This window comes from Harpegnathos saltator, unplaced genomic scaffold (genome assembly GCF_003227715.2).
Source record: "Harpegnathos saltator strain DR-91 unplaced genomic scaffold, Hsal_v8.6 scaffold17, whole genome shotgun sequence".
Lineage (NCBI taxonomy): Eukaryota > Metazoa > Arthropoda > Insecta > Hymenoptera > Formicidae > Harpegnathos > Harpegnathos saltator.
The window spans coordinates 309,411-326,798 of NW_020229950.1; the positions used below are offsets into that span (position 1 = coordinate 309,411).

At 34.4% G+C, this 17,388-nt stretch overlaps 2 long non-coding RNA genes across 16 annotated transcripts in view; one reads left to right on the forward strand and one right to left on the reverse strand.

Moving 5' to 3' along the window:
• The window catches only part of LOC112588189 (uncharacterized), a 50,918-nt gene extending 43,428 nt beyond the window's left edge, over positions 1–7,490 (forward strand). For 2 of the 5 annotated variants that reach the window (XR_003112641.1, XR_003112640.1), the window contains exons 2-5: positions 4,906–5,038; positions 5,577–5,782; positions 6,930–7,270; positions 7,409–7,490. This is a non-coding gene — a long non-coding RNA (uncharacterized LOC112588189). Of the gene's footprint in view, positions 1–4,905; positions 5,039–5,576; positions 5,783–6,540; positions 6,746–6,929; positions 7,271–7,408 lie in introns of all 5 variants that reach the window. The other 3 variants (XR_003112642.1, XR_003112643.1, XR_003112644.1) reach the window with 3 other exon arrangements.
• Positions 7,491–9,704: 2,214 nt separating this feature from the next.
• Positions 9,705–16,056, reverse strand: LOC105189436 (uncharacterized). Of its 11 annotated transcripts, none has more exons than XR_003112635.1 (8): positions 15,960–16,036; positions 14,319–14,465; positions 13,488–13,664; positions 12,359–13,326; positions 11,477–12,143; positions 11,194–11,279; positions 10,418–11,105; positions 9,705–9,748 (listed from the first exon to the last, which is right to left on the reverse strand). It is a non-coding gene; the product is annotated as an uncharacterized LOC105189436 (long non-coding RNA). The 11 variants fall into 11 exon arrangements; XR_003112631.1 differs by having other exon boundaries at positions 12,359–13,409; XR_003112632.1 differs by having other exon boundaries at positions 12,359–12,500; positions 12,585–13,664.
• Between the last annotated feature and the right edge of the window lie 1,332 nt (positions 16,057–17,388).

Here is a 17,388-nt window from a genome sequence, read left to right on the forward strand (position 1 = left end):
AGAAGAAAAAGGTCACTCTGCCATTCTTCAGTAAGACTTTGTCGACCAAGTCGAATATGTGATAAATATCGGCTTCTTCAAGTAAGAGACGATGTTCCAGAATGCCAATATTCTGCGAGGAGCATCGTGGAGAACCATGGGCGCCTATGTGCTACAAAATAAAGGAGAACTTATTGATCTTCGAAATACTGAACGGCAAAAGTTATATAATGTGAGACAAGCTTTTTAACAAGACAAGCTTTTTAACAACGTTCGTGCGGGTCTTAGCACTATCGCGCATTTACACACCGCTTCCTTGATAGCAGAAGCGCGTCTTAGCTCACCGCTCAACTGATTGTATCCTAACGTTTTTTCGAAGAGAGTCTTTGACCAAGGCCATAGGATACGAAAATGGTTCGATGCGGGTGTCGATGTCGACACAACCGTGACTGAACGTCTACGACACAATTCTGATCTAGGCCCAGTTCCACAACTTGCTTTAAACGGAGTTTAAAGCTAAACCGATGGTTAAAAGCAATAGTATATGCGCATATACTATTGCTTTTAGGCCCAGTTCCACAATTTGCTTTAAACTCCGTTTAAAGCAAGTTGTGAAACTGGGCCTTAACCATTGGTTTAGCTTCAAACTCCGTTTAAAGCAAGTTGTAGAACTGGGCCCTAATACGTGCGGCTTATGAGCACGTAATACCTCGTCTACAATAGAAGTCGTAGAGTCGTAAGTCGTAAAAATTGACCAATCATAGTCCGGTAAGAGAAAAATAATCGACCGCGAATGGTCAATTTGTACGATTTACGACTCTATGACTTCTATTGTAGACGAGGTATAAAGATCATTCTACAATGAGGTTGTAACAGTATGCAGTAGGCAAATTGACCAATCACGATCGATTGTTCTCTTTATGATCGAAGAATAATCGACTGTGATTGGTCAATTTGCCTACTGCATACTACTACAACCTCATTGTAGAATGACCTTAAAGGTCATTCTATAATATGTGTCGTAAGTTGTAAGTCGTAAGAATTGGCGAATCACAGTCGATTATTAGAAAAATAATCGGCTATAATTGGTCAGTTCTTACGACTTACAACTTACGACACGTATTGTAGAATGACCTTTATACCTCGTCTACAATAGAAGTCATAGAGTTGTAAGTCGTACAAATTGACCAATCGCGGTCGATTATTTTTCTCTTACCGGACTATGATTGGTCAATTTCTACGACTTACGACTCTACGACTTCTATTATAGACGAGGTATAATTGACACCTTGATACCATTCTGTAGTTGGGCAGACCCGAACTTTCCTTCCTTCCTTCAATATACCAGGTGTGTCGGTAATTCCTTTCCGGTTTTTCGCTAAAGAAAACACGTTATTTACAATGGATAGTTAAAATATATTTATTCAAAGTATTGGCCATTTGATTCTATACATTTTGCCCATCTCTCAGGCAACTTATGGATGCCATTCCAAAAGAACTGTTTCTCCTTTGAGCTAAACCATTCATCGAGCCATTTTTTAACTTCTTCGAAATCGGCGAAATACTGCTCTGCAAGCGCGTGCCCCATCGATGCGAAAAGGTGGTAGTCGGATGGAGCCAGGTCTGGAGAGTACGGCGGGTGCGATAAAACTTCCCATCCAAGTGATTTCAACACTTCTTTGACTGGTTTTGCTGTATGAGACGGCGCGTTGTCATGCTGCAAAATCACCTTATCATGTCTTTGAGCGTATTGTGGACGTTTTTCGATCAATGCACAGTTCAAATTGATCATTTGTTGTTGGTAGCGATCAGTATTAACTGTTTCTCCAGGTTTCAACAGTTCATAATATATGACACCACCTGGTCCCACCAGACACAGAGCATGGTCTTGCGACCAAAGCGATTTGGCCTTGCAGTCGATGGGCTGCCTTCGCCAGGTGATAACCATGATTTTTTCGCTTGGGATTTTCGAAATAAATCCAGTTTTCATCACCCGTTACTATTCGATGCAGAAATGACTTCCTTTCATACCTTTGAAACAACATTTCATTGACGATATTTCGATTTTCCAATTGCCTGTCATTCAATTCATGTAGCACCCATCTTCCCATCTTTTGAATCTTTCCCATCGCTTGTAATCGTTCACAAATTGCTACTCGGCTCACATTCAACTTTTCTGTCAATTGTTTTTGAGTTTGTGTTGGGTCTTCATCCAATAACTCCTGCAATTCCTCATCTTCAAACGTTTTCGGCCTACCAGGACGTTTTTTGTCTTGAACGTTGAAATCACCACATTTGAATTGTCGAAACCACGTTTCATATGTTCTAAAGGTGCCAATACATGGGAGCGTCTAGCGTCGAGCGTCAAAGCGTCCAACCAATCAAAGTTCCTTGTTTTTATCCGTGAAATAAGAAATGAAAAACTGATTGGTTGGACGCTTTGACGCTCGACGCTCGACGTTCCCATGTATTGGCACCTTTATGGTTGGAACATGCTCACTGTAAGTCTCTACCAGCAAACGATGACTTTCAGCGGCTTTTTTCTTTTGATTAAACAAGAAAAGTAATGCGTGCCGCAAATGCACGTTTTCAGGCACAAAACTCGACATTTTCAAAAAATTATTAATCTATAACGCTGTTATTTTGGCGGAACGTAACTTGTGTAGTTTTGAGGTTAATGTCAGTAGAATAAAATGACATATGTATCAAATCATAACATTGCATATTTATGTCTAGTGACATCTGTTACAAAAACCGGAAAGTAATTACCGACATACCTGGTATCACCTCGTCTACAATAGAAGTCATAGAGTCGTAAGTCGTACAAATTGACCAATCGCGGTCGATTATTTTTCTCTTACCGGACTATGATTGGTCAATTTCTACGACTTACGACTTACGACTTACGACTACGTAATTAAGGCCTGGTCTACAATACGTGTCGTAAGTTGTAAGCCGTAAGAATTGGCGATTCACAGTCGATTATTACAAAAATAATTTGCTATAATTGGTCAGTTCTTACGGCTTACAGTTTACAACACCTATTGTAGATCAGGCCTTAAGGTCATTCTACAATACGTATCGTAAGTCGTAAGTCGTAAGAACTAACCAATTATAGCCGATTATTTTTGTAATAATCGACTGTGATTCGCCAATTTTTACGACTTACAACTTACGACACGTATTGTAGAATGACCTTTAGGCACATGTACATTTCGCACACGCACATTTCGATCTGGTTTGGAAAAATATCCGACAACGAAAAATATGTTGCTAACATTGACGACGAAATTTTAATAACAATTGTGCAAGCAAATCCCTATTTGTATGCAATAGATAATAAATATCATAATAAAAGCTTATTACATTAATTGTACATCCAGACTTAGATTGAAAATAAGCAGAAGAGCAGTCAAATGGCAGCCATATTTACTTATACTATTGGCTGACATCCCATTGGAGGATGAGAGGTGATAAGGACTATATAGGCCAGCTACACTAAGTGTATATTAGTGACTTATGAAGTACACCTGATTTGCTTATTATTAATTATGTAAATAAAATGGGAATAAAATTATAACAGATTTAAAGTACGTAATACAGTGATACGACGTGATTTTAGACATCTAAAGTGAATAATATTATAAAATAAATATATAAAATAATTACATGGTGAATAAGTTACTAGATGCATCTGGCTTACTATTAATTGTTTAAATAAGGTGAAAATACAACTTTAGCAGGAAAAAAACTCGAAGCATAGGAAAATAACGCGATTTCGCTAGTATTGCCAGGAATATATGTCAGAAATATGATTTAATAAAAGTTTAGTAACATTTTAGGTACTTGGCATGATCTATATTGATTTTTGATCTATGGTAGGTTCAAATTTTCTCAATGACATATATAATTATAAAGAATAAGTTCAAATTAAAAGAAAATAAGATGAAAACGAGAAGATATATAGCATACACAGTGAGATCAGTGAATTATAAGAGAAAAGCAATAATTTAACATTGTTGAGAACTGTTAGTCTGTTCTTTGTAGCTGCACTGCTGAACTAGTGCAATAAACTAGAGTGAGAAAACCTATATTTGTCTCACTTTAACTTATTATACCAGTTACCACTATTTAACACCAGTGCAGCTACAGATCATTTGATCATGTGAAGAGGCATAATCTACAAATTGGGACCAAAATTGGACCACAAGATAGAACAGGATTATCTGTCAATTTTAATTATCGCAGATAAGTAATTAGTTTTACTTCTGTTTGTTTCTATTATATCTTCTGATTTACTAGCTAAGCTATCTGTTATATTATAAAGTATTTTATAGAATATATACATGTGATCTCTTATAAAAGAGCATTCAAATTGAACGTTTATACTCAATTGTTTAAATATATCCACAATACAGTCACATTTTAATATATATTCATTTGAGAATAATTGTATGAAGATATTTCAGTTCTATATCTAATATTTGAATTCTTTGATAAGGAATATCTCTATATTTTTGCTCCAAATTTATTTTATATATATTGCAAATACTTAAATTTATATACAATATAATAAAAAATAAAATACTTACATTGATTTATGCAGCATAAGTTCTACTTATATGTGGAGAATATAGGTAGTACAAGCTGATAGAATCCTGAATTGATCCATGGGTAAATTATTTATTCATTATTATTAATTTATGAAAAAATGCAAAATATAATATAAAGAATAGTAACGATTCCAAACAGGTAAATTTATAAAATAAATTTTGCAAAATCGTCAATTTATTAAGAAACCATTAACATTGCATTGCTTGTTAAATTCTGCTTGCTGAATTCTGAATCCTGGATTTGATGTTAATTATAACTTTTTTAATGATTTGTTTGGATTTTTTTTAGTTTAATACATTTTTTGCTTTACAGGTAAACAGAAAGAAATATCTACAATATTGTGGAATATCTAGGATTATAACATCAGGGATTACAGGTTTGGATTTTTTCAATATTGAGAAAGGTCAAATAAATTGGCAGAAACAAAATAAACACACAGAATAAGGTAAATATAATCATAAAATTTTATTTATTATTTAAAATTTTATATATAACTTGAAACATGTTACTGTTATAAAAAATGACAATAAGGATAATATTAATTTTTAAGAAATAAAGTAAAAAGAAGTGAGGTATAAATCATTACACAAAATATGATGCTTAAGCAAAAAGCATAAAAAGTAAAAAAAAAAGCAATGTTGCTGCAACTTTTGTGCTATATGGGATTTAATCAATACAGAAAATAACTCGAGCTATTTATGTGAATTATTACATGAATGTTTATACCTATGAGTGTTTGAGGTTAAATTTCCACATGAGATAAATCACCGAGAACACCACTTTCTTATCACTTTTATCAATTTCGTTTAATATTGAAATTACGTTTAACATGTTTCACGATGTATATACGAACTCATATTTTTATAAGATTACATTATTGACTCGATGTTTGTAAAATTTGCTTCTCGAAACATAAAAGTAATTGCCTTTATATTGTTGCGATTTATATGTTTGATATACAACATGTACTTTTTGCTTTCCAGAAAACAATGGCGTTCAGCATAAAACACTGCTTACTAATGGAGGATTCATACTGCATCCGATGTCCGGATCGTACGTCCGGACGTACGATGTCCGACATCCAATAGGAGAACAGCTTTTCAATGGAGAATTGAATTCTCCATTACAAAACTGTTGAATAAGCGCTTGGTTATTATTATCTATGGCTGCATTCAGAAAAACAATATGGGTGTGTTCAGCGGAGAAAACCGCTCAGTGAGCGATTAGTGACTATTGGTCCTTACTGTTGCTTCCTTACATTCAGACCAATAACGTTGACGAATTACTCAACAGTTGCACAACTGTTGAGTGTCGTGAACGCACCCAATAATCAATGAACGCTTAGTGATTCTCGCTCCTGATTAGCAAATACTTTTGGGTCTATGAAGAATCTAAAAGAATAGTCACTAATCGCTCACAGAGCGGTTTTCTCCGCTGAACGCAATGGCCACGTTCAGCAGAAAAAGCTGCTTACTAAACGCTTAGTGATTATCGTTCCTGATTGGTTCATTCCCCTAGATTTGTTAAAGATTTAAAAGAATAATCTAATCATAGATAATAATCACTAAGCGCTTAATAAGCAGCTTTTTCTGCTGAACGCGACCAATGAATAATCACTAATGGGCCTTCTACAATAAGCTATTAGTCATAAGTTGTAACCAAATTGACCAACCACAGTTGATTATTTAAATAATCAAGGTTATTTCAGGCCCAATACCCGACCTGACTATATTCATAGTCAGGCCTTATATTTAAGAGGCCTTTTACAATAAGCAATTAGTCATAAGCTATAAGCAAATTGAGCTATAAGCAATTGAAATCACAATTGATTATTTCAAAAATAATCGACTGTGGTTGGTTAATTTGATTACAACTTATGACTAATAGCTTATTGTAGAAGGCCCATAAGGCTGTCTTAAGTTTATCTTCAGATGATCTGTATTACAGACTCTGTAGCCAATAAAATAATCCGTGCAGCATCTAAAGATGGATATAAGGAGGCTCAAATATAAGGCCTGACTATGAATACGGGTATAAGCGCTCACTAATCACTCTGTTCTGCTGAACGCAGCCAGTGATTGGAATATTCTTTCAGATCTTTAACAAATCCAGGGGAATGAACCAATCAGAAACGATAATCACTAAGCGCTTAGTAAGGGAGTTTGTTATACCCGCGGTCATTTTGAATTATATGATATATAGTTTGTTCTTTTTAGCTGTACTGTTTTTAGTGTACTGCTGAACTAGTGCAATAAGTTAGAATGGCTGCGTTCAACAGAACAAAATGATCGGTGAGCGCTTAGTGATTATTGTCTGTGATTGGAGCATTCTTTTAGATTCTTCATAGACCCTGAAATATTTACCAATGAGGAGCGAGATTCAGTGGAAAATCTAGTAATGTTGTCCAACTGTTGAGTCTGCTAAATGCGGCCATTGATATATGGCTTGCGATACGGCCATTAGGTAAAAATAGTTAATACCTGGAAGGGACGGAATGGAAAATGGCGTGTGGATATTGTTTCGGAACAGTTCGGAACCAAAAATAAAACCAACCAACCAACCTGGAAGGGACGGAGTGGGGATTTATTTATTAAATGAACTGAAACTGACATAGAAGGTCAGTCGTAGACGAAACGTTGATGAGAGATGATACGACGTTGGTGTATAGTGTAGTTATGTAAGTATAAACACACATATATATATATAAACACATATATACATACACACACACACACATATACACACACACACATATATATATATTAAATATTTTATTTACATGACATATATATTAAATATTTTATTTATTTTGCAGAAACCAACGAGACGCCACGTGGACGCAGAATCATTTAGATAAGTAAATTTAAAAATCGAAAGGGAGAGAGAGAGAGAGGGAGGGAGAGATGTATGAAAGAGAGAGAGAGAGAGAACAGGGAGAAGAGGAATATAATATTGCGCAATAAGATCTTTTTTCATTTTCTTGGTTTTCATAGCGACCTCATAGTGTTGAGAAAGGAGTGTTGAAGTATAAATAAATACATATAACAAAAAAGGAATGTATATTTTATTATATGTGTACATATCCATAAAACGTATGTTATTAATATATTTAAATAATCAAACTGCTTTGTATTCATAATTAGATCTTATATTTAAGAATTTTAAATTTATCTTCAGATACTTTATCGACCGGTTATATAATGAGAAATTATATAGTATTTATTTTAACATTTATACCTTGTTATATAGGATGTAATATATCTAATTTTCGCAATATGAAAGAAGACTCATGCTTATGCTATCTAGGTTTTTATGTTGGGAAAGAAATGTTGAAATAGAATTAAATATAACGAAAAAAGAATGTATATTCTATTATATGTGTATACAGGGTGGGTCATTTTAATTTATCCACATTGATAACTTCGAAGATTATGGAAATATCGAAAAATGTCCAAAAGAAAAGTTATAGGGTTCGAATGGGGTCAACTGATAGTGACCTTGACTTTGACCTTGAAGGGCATTTTCAAGGTAAGTTGAAGGTCAACTTAATTTTTTTAAATGGAAAGCCCAATTTTTATTATATCTTCTTTTTCTACCAATTAATTTTAACAACTTTTGTCTAAAACATTTTTTTATTTGCCTAATATTTTTTGAAATATTTAAGAAAAGCTTGGTAACTTTTTCAATATTTAACTTACGATATCGCGCTAATCATTTATCGGAAGAAAAAATGGTACTAAACTTTTTTACTCTATTTAATCTCAAGAATATATTGCTATAATAGTGCCTTTACTTTTGTTAATTTGATGATTTTGAAATTTCCAAAGATCGATAAATTAGCTATAATAAAGTAAAGGCACTATTATAGCAATATATTCTTGGGATTAAATAGAATAATAAAGTCCAGTATCATGTTTTCTTTCGATAAATGATTAGCAAGATATCGTAAGTTAAATATTGAAAAAGTTATCAAGCTTTACTTAAATAATTAAAAAATATTAGGCAAATAAAAAATGTTTCAGACAAAAGTTGTTAAAATTAATTGGTAGAAAAAGAAGATATAATAAAAAATTGGGCTTTCCATTTAAAAAAATTAAGTTGACCTTCAACTTACCTTGAAAATACCTTTCAAGATCAAAGTCAAGGTCACCATCAGTTGACCCTCTAACTTTTGAACCCTATAACTTTTCTTTTGGACATTTTTCGATATTTCCGTAATCTTCGAAGTTATCAGTGTGGATAAATTAAAATGGCCCACCCTGTATATCCATAAAATGTACATTATTCATATATTTAAGCAATGAAATTCTGTACTCAGAGAGGAATGGTTGATCGAGAAAACATCATTTGATCAAATGGATACAGTTCCGATATTTTTTCGATGAATCATGAAGGATGAAGGATTATGAAGGATTACGATTGACATCATTATCATTAGATAATAGGATATAATGCTGAAGAAGAAAGTTATCTTTAAGTCCGAAATTACAAGTTAAGGATGCACGATTCTGAATCGATTCGATTCTTTCCTCAAAAAGGCTTGTCTGTGTTGCTTGTACTCTTCACATTTCTCGCATTTGGAATAAAACGGAAGCACGTTCGGATGCTTAGAAGAAGCAAAAGTGAAAGAACCACTTGGTTATTTCTTTCACATCCCGAATATACGTTCATCTCGTTTGAAAATGAAAAGTGCGGAAAAGTCCAAGCAACATGAAGAAGCCTTTTGCTCCATATTTTTTCGAGAAAGAATCGAATCAATTCAGAATCGTGCATCCCTAATTCGTGACCGAATACTCAGCGAACATAGTTGATCGTGTTTTCGTACACGCTGTTCAGCATATTATCAGATCCTTATGATAAAGAAAATACAGGGTGAGCTTAGAAACCTAGAATTCTGGATCTAAGAGAATAATATATATTCTCATCTGTAACTGTTATATTCGATGAGGTGTTCTCGCTCTCCTGCTGTCTCATAACTGCTCTCCTGCTGTCTCGTAGCAAGTCTCGTTTCTGGCTTATTGATATTGAGACTGGAAGAGGGAACTTTCGCATAGCGGAGAAACTAGCAGTCTTTTTCTTCTGCATGTTGTCTTGGTTTGACGAAAAGTATATCTGGCCGTTATCGTCTACGGAACATCGGCATACAGAAATGCCCCTACGAAAGACAGAAAAGATTAATACATCATGTTACCAAATATACAGAGTGTCTCATAACTGTAACACACCAACTCCATAGAGGTGTAGAGCTAAGCGAGAGGAACGAAAAAGTCCTCTTCCATTTTGCGATAACTTGCATAGTTTTTTAATAATAATCGCGTAAAGTTTGGCGTTTGTCACGCCCATCGCGACCTATATACGCTCCGCGGCGAGCTATGTGCATCAAAGCTGATATAGCGTATATAGGTCGCGATGAGTGTGACAAACACCAACTTTACGTTATTACTAAAAAGTTTTACTAAAAGCAGTTTACTAAAAGCGTATTATTAAAAAGCAGTTATTACTAAAAAACTACACGAGATATCGTTAAATGGAAAAGGACTTTTTCTTTCTTCTCGCTTAGCTCTACGCCCCTATAGTTAGTGTGCTACAATTAATGTGTTAGTCGGAGTTAGTGTGTTACAATTATTATTGATATCTTTTGTTTATATGTTTCTCAGGGCTGGTTGTTCCAACTCCTTGATAAGTTAACTAATAGTTAAATCATATATTTGTCTTCGTTTAAATTGAAGGAAAAACAAAGATAAACATATGATTTAACTATCAGTTAACTTACCAAGGAGTTGGAACAACGGACCCTCACTCTTGTTTTCATTGGAATTAATACCTTGAAATTGTTATGTATTTACGCGGATACGCGCTAGGGTTGGTTTCAATTGAGGAGGCTCCAAATGTGGCGGAACGGTGATTGTGAGTTGTATACATAACAGCGTCTGGAGAGGCCGGACAAGACGTACGGCCTAAATAAAATTATTCTACATACTCGAGTAACAATTCACATTATTACTTTCGTTAGAATATTAGATTCCTATATAGATATATAACAAGAATGAAGTATAATTTTCATCTGGTGGATTCTTCATTGTCTTCCTTGACGAGAGTCATTGAAGAGAAAATCTGCTCCATACAGGACTCGAAAACGTTTCTGCAACATTCAAGAAAATTTGGAAATTAATCTCGAGTGTAAGTGTTCATTGCAGTTGATGTGGCGCTAAGAAGCACCGATTGCACATTGCTAATACGACAAGTTGATCAACGTTTGACACATTAAGAAAATATGGCACTGAAAAGTGCCAATTCGTCTGTCGACAGACAGAAACCACACAGATTTCTCCTCCTCCTTATTTTACAATCACTCTTCCTCCATTTTCTCTCTCCTCCACATATTCCTCCTTTCTTTTCTGTCCTTTCCTCTTCCTCATCTTGTTTCTTTCCCTTCTGCTTCTCCATTCTCTGGGTAACTTAAGTCAAAGTGATATATTGAATCTTGCTCCTTGGTCCATTACATATCCATCCTGTATACAATACACACTTGAAAACCATATATAATTACAAGTATCAAGATTTAAATGTTCCAATGAAAACTTTCAACTTTCAACTTACGCAATACTATTCTTACTTGTCGTTCGTATCCTCAATGTCGTCCTCTTCTGACTCGTTGTTCCATAAGTTCTGTATAGTTTGCTGGGCTGCAAAATATAAAATACACGGTCATAGTATAAAATATCACACATTCTATGTACTATATGTGCAATACATATCATTTCTGCTTCCAAATTATTTATTCGTTCTTCTATTTGTCTATAATTATACATAAATATTATTAACAGATACATGCTATTCACACCAGTAAATTTTCTGCTACTTATTCCTTAATTAAACATACCTTTTATATATATCTTCCTATACTGAGGTCTTTTGTGCATAGATGGCATAATCATGTTGATGTGCATCTTGTATCGTCATAATTGGTGTCAAGTCCTGGAACTGAGATAAAGCGTCATTAGTATATGTTTATTATTTTTATTATATGTTTATTATATATGTTTATTATCATAATCTGTACGCAATGTAAAACTTATATTATTAGTTATTATTGGTCTGTGTATTTAGAGAGAATTCAATATTTGTGTGATTGAGAACTCTAGAACCTTTCGGGGGGCAACTAGAACTCTAATCATTTTTTTTCAAATTTTGATAATGAGGGGCCAGCTTCACATAGGTGCGTGTGTTGTGTGCAGTATATCCTATGTTTGTATGTGTCTGTATATGAGGAGTATATCCCTTGTCAAGAGAAATGTTTGTATGTGTTTTCATGTGTGCATATTTCTTTATGTGGTGTTTGTGTTAATCCTGGATGGATATTAAAATATGTTGTCTTCTTATTTTGTTGCAGCATCCTCTTGATGTCATTGATGTCCTTGTTAATTGTCCCAGGTGTGGCAGAAAGTGCGATCAATGTATTCCTCTTGCGCTTTGGTTCCTTATCAGATGACGTTTGATAACGCAATGATTTTTAAACAGCACGCTTTTGTCAATCTATACATGTCCATCTATACATATAAATATATAATAATATATATAATTATATTTTGACGATGAAATTTAGTGACTATAAACATTCATATAGGAAGTTTCTCTATGACGGCAATGATATTCTGTTTGTTGAGATATTGCTAATGGAATATTGTTAACACTAATAGATGTACTTTGGATAAATCATCTACTATTCAAATCTGGCTTATTCAATGCAGAATAATAAACGTACAAAATGTCAAACCAATTGTAGGAATTTATAAAGATGCACAAAAGCCTGGTGATCCTATCGCTTTTTTTGAAAAGTTCTTTGCTAATGTTACACCTATTATATCTAATGGAGGTATACATTTTCGTGGCAGAGAGTCTTGTACCTACCAATAAAATTAAGGTCTTTTATAGCTGATGCACCTGTTCGAGCTTTTATTTTAAATCATTGTGGTTATAAGTCTAATTACCCCTATTCCAAATGTAAAGTTTATGACACACAAAGTAATGGTCATTGTATATTTAATGGTCAATCGTCCTTCCCGTACTGATGAAAATTATAAATTGTATTTTGATGAAGATCGTCACAAAAAGGATACAAGTCCATTATCTATGCTACCAATAGGAATAATTTCTCAAGTGCACTTTGAGTATATGCATTTAGTATGCTTGAGTGTAGTGAAAAAAATATTGTCTGCATTGGTACATGTATTCACGTTTATCTAAATTTTCAGCAGTATCACTTTCTATAATTAATACTCGTTTAAATAATTTACAATAATATTGTCCTACAGATTTTTCAAGACGCCCTAGATCTTCAGGTATATTTTCCAAATATAAAGCAATAGAATTTCGTCAGTTTCTTTTATATAAAATATCGAATTGAAACATATTAAAAAGTATTGACATTTTGAATATCTCTGAATTCTGCTTTCTGATCCGAAGAAAGGGATTGAAAAGTATTAGTTCCCATTAAATTTCACCGCGCTAAATGCGAGACGGCACGGTGAATGCTTCACATTAAAAAGGATTCAATTCATTTCAAATATGCCTTGCATTCAATCGCAATCGATAATTTTCAAATGCGAACTTTCGCATTGAAAAATATTCACTTCTTCTCCTAATCGTTTTCGGATTCAGAGGCATACAAGATTTTTACGTTCTATTCCCCGTAACATTGAAAATATTGGCCCGCGATCCAATCCGAGATTTCTGCAAAGCAGAATTCATCACGAAATCTCGCGAATGCGAAACGATACTTTTAAATACGACATTTTATACAGGGTATACAGGACCTGTTGTAATGTACGGTATTTTAGACGGACAATTGTACAAGCACTTCTTGCTTTTACATGCTGCTATAAGAGTCTTACTTTTAAAGTGTCAGTTGGAGAAACATCTGATGTTCGTGGGACTTGTGTTGCAAAAGTTTGTACTTCATTCTAATACTCTTTATGGTTCAAGTTTCAATAGTTACAATATTCATGGTCTGCTTCATTTCACAAACGACATTAGGCATCTTGGCACTTCAGAATCATTTTCCACTTTTCCTTATGGAAATAATATGTCCAGTTTTAGAAAATATTGCAGGAAACCAGACTTACAACAATTTGCTGATATAATGGTGAAAATATGACATCATGGACAAAGTAATAATATCGATTCATCCATTCACGTATCAACACCATGTAATAACAGAAAAAATAATTATTATCATTCCAAAATTGAATATAATGGAATATCCCGAAGTACCACTGTGCGAGACAATTGTTGTATTTTGGTAGATGTATCCATTTGTATTATTTTCAATATTATTGCAGAGAACAATTTTTATCATTTGGCTGTTAAGCATTTTTTATAGGTGTATGATTTTTATGTTGGAATGTCATCTTCAGCTTTTTACATTTACAAATATAGCAATATTAGTAGCAACATTCATGTTATTAACTTTGATCAAATTTATGCAAGTCTACAGGATGCCTTTATCTGAAAAAACATCAGTGGATAGCGACAGTGATGAAGAGGATATCACAGAATCATCAACGAATCATCATACATTGTGGCCACATTAATTCATACAGAGTAGTCGTAAGTAATACCAGAAATATTTTTATGTTACCATGAATAAATATAAGATCTTATAATTCCATTAAATTTATTGTATTATAAGCGGCATATTTTATTTAGAGAAATATCATACTTACAGATATTTGCAAAAGCATGCTGTTCAAAAACCATTGCGTTATCAAACTGCATCATCTGATGAGGAACCAAAGCACAAGAGAAATATATTGACACTTTCTACCACACCTGGGACAATCAACAAGGATATCAATAACATCGAAAGGATGCTGCAACAAAATGAGAAGACAACATATTTTAATATTCACCCAGAATTACCACAAACACCACATAAAGAAACATGCACACACATGAAAACACATACAAACATTTCTCTTGACAAGGGATATACTCTACACGTACAGATGCACACCAACACAGGATATACTGCACACACAAACACACACAAATATTGAATTTTCTCTAAACATAGACTAATAATAATATACAGTTTTACATTGCATACAGATTATGATAAAACATACTAATAATGCTTTGCCTCAATTCCAAGACTTGGTGCCAATTATGATGCAAGCCAAGCCAGGCAAGATGCATGTCATCAACATCAACATGAATATGCTATCGGTAATTATTTAGAAGACGGGCCACACCTTGGATTTCGCTCAAACTCACCTATCTTGTGTATTTTGATGTGTAGAAGCCGAATCTGCAAGTAAAAATGGTCGCTCGGCTCTAGTTTGCGAGAAATAAATAGTTAAAAAGTGACACATGCGAGGTTAGGAAATCTGTCATGTCGGTAATACAGTAACTTATGGATATAACTTTCAATGCGCAACGAGAACGGGGAGGGTACGGGAGGGGGATATGTAACAAATGAAAGTCTCAACATGTATATACATGCAGTACCAACATATGTACACATACACACACGAGGGGGGTGCAAGGGGGGCCTTCGCCCCCCTCTCGCACCCTCCCCGTCCTCATTGCACGTAGAAAGTTGCTATAACTTTCAACGTGCAACAAGGACGGGGAGGGTGCGGGAGGAGGGCCGAAGGCCCCCCTTACACCCACCGTGTGTGTGTGTGTATACATATATGTTTGTGGTATTGTATGTATACATATGTTTATTTTTGTTGTGTAATAACCACTGATACATAAGCTAAAAATTCATATGTTTAATATATGAAAATGTCTTTGGGGAGAGGGCTTCGCCCCTCCCCACATGTACTATTTTACACTTTTGGACTAAAAAGAACAGACCATACATCTCTGTATTACCGACATGACAGATTTCCTAACCTCGCATGTGTCACTTTTTAACTATTTATTTCTCGCAAACTAGAGCCGAGCGACCATTTTTACTTGCAGATTCGGCTTCTACACGTCAAAATATACAAGATAGGTGAGTTTGAGCGAAATCCAAGGTGAGGCCCGTCTTCTAAATAATTACCATAAATACATAGAATGTAGAATATTTTACACTATGACTGTATTTTATATTTTTGTTTCAAAAAAATGAATGGAATATTACAAAAAACTTTGCAATGCGTCCAAGATCGCCATATTGTACCATAGAAACTACATAACCTACCAATTTCAACATTGGAACAAATGGAGGAATTTGAAAATCAAAGTGATGAAAGTTATTCTGAAGCTGTAACATTAATAGCTTTGCTACCACAATGAAAACAATTTCATATCTACATTATATGTAATTATTATTTTTCCAGGTATGTTATTTATATTATATCGGTGGCTCTTACTTGCAGGAAGCTATACATCTGTGCTTGAAGGAAACCTTATCCGACATATTGATGCCATTCTTCGTGTGGTTCAGCCGCGAGGAAAGACGACTATCTTTATACAACACTCAACTGGCACGCACTGATGCCAGAAATGCAATCCAGGGAGGACAAACTCCCCTCTTAAGCCAGCGGCACACTGGCTTCTAAAACGCGGAGCATCTTTCCGAAGATGGATGAAAATGCACCAATCAGAACGCAGTATTTTCATCCAGCAAGCAATCCAGTACCAGAGAGAAGAATGAGAGCGGCCACCGGCCGTATTTCGGAGGATACGGCTAGGCGCATTTTAGATACGCCACCTGACCAAAATGCGCCTAAATTACGTCCGCTAGGCGCACTTTCGCGGTGATAAAAGTAAAATGCGCCTAGGTTCGTGTCCGTACTACTTTCATGCAATGGATAGTAGATTAGAAAAAGACAGACGACAGACAATCGTTCCGTCTTTGTCTCACTACTGAGCGGCGCGCGGCAGTAAACACGAGGCGAGGTAGCGGCGATCTTATCGCTAAGCGAACATCTCTCCCCTTTTCTTTCATCTTTCACGCTCCAGAGACATCAAAAGACGCGGTAGCGTCTCGTATCAAGGGAACGTGCGAAGCGAGGAATTATTTTTCACGCACGCGAGGTAGCACATGGGAGACTAGACGAGCGTCGACATATTATTTGTTTCGTTCCCGCTCGTCTAGCTTATTGACTGCGTGAGCCGCGAGATTTTTCTCACTACTCCTATACCTCGCTCTTTCTCTCTCTCTCTCGCTCGTTCTTTCTCTCTCTCGCGCACTTGCTCGCTCTTCCTCTCTTTTCGTGTTCTTACGGCTTGATTAAATATATTAATTACATGACAATATATATATATATAAATAAATGACACATATATAGTGTATATGTATATAAAGAATATTTAGTATTAATGCACAAATAAAGAAGAGAGAATTATAATGAGAGACGAAAAGTTAATAGAAATCCACTCTTAGCCAATATATACATCTTTTAAAAATGATTTGTTATTAAAGTATGACAGAATAATTTATTTATGCTAATAAATTTAAATTAAAAATTAAATGAAATGTTATTTGTTTTGTAAAAGATATTCTATTGTTACATTTTTCTTTTCGTAGCAAAAATAAATTTAGTCTAGTAAAAGAAGAAATTAGTTTTATTATCATATTTCAATTACGACTTTATTATTTAATTTTACGAATAGATAACGTGCATATTGTTGCTCAACGGAAACCGCGAGAAAATGGTGATCTCCGTCAAAAAATAAATGCAAACTTTTTAATAATATAATAATTTTTTTACGTAAGTGTTTGTTTTTATAGTATAACCTGTTGAATTTTATTAATTATTAATTCAGCATGTTATAGTATAAAAAATATATTTTAAT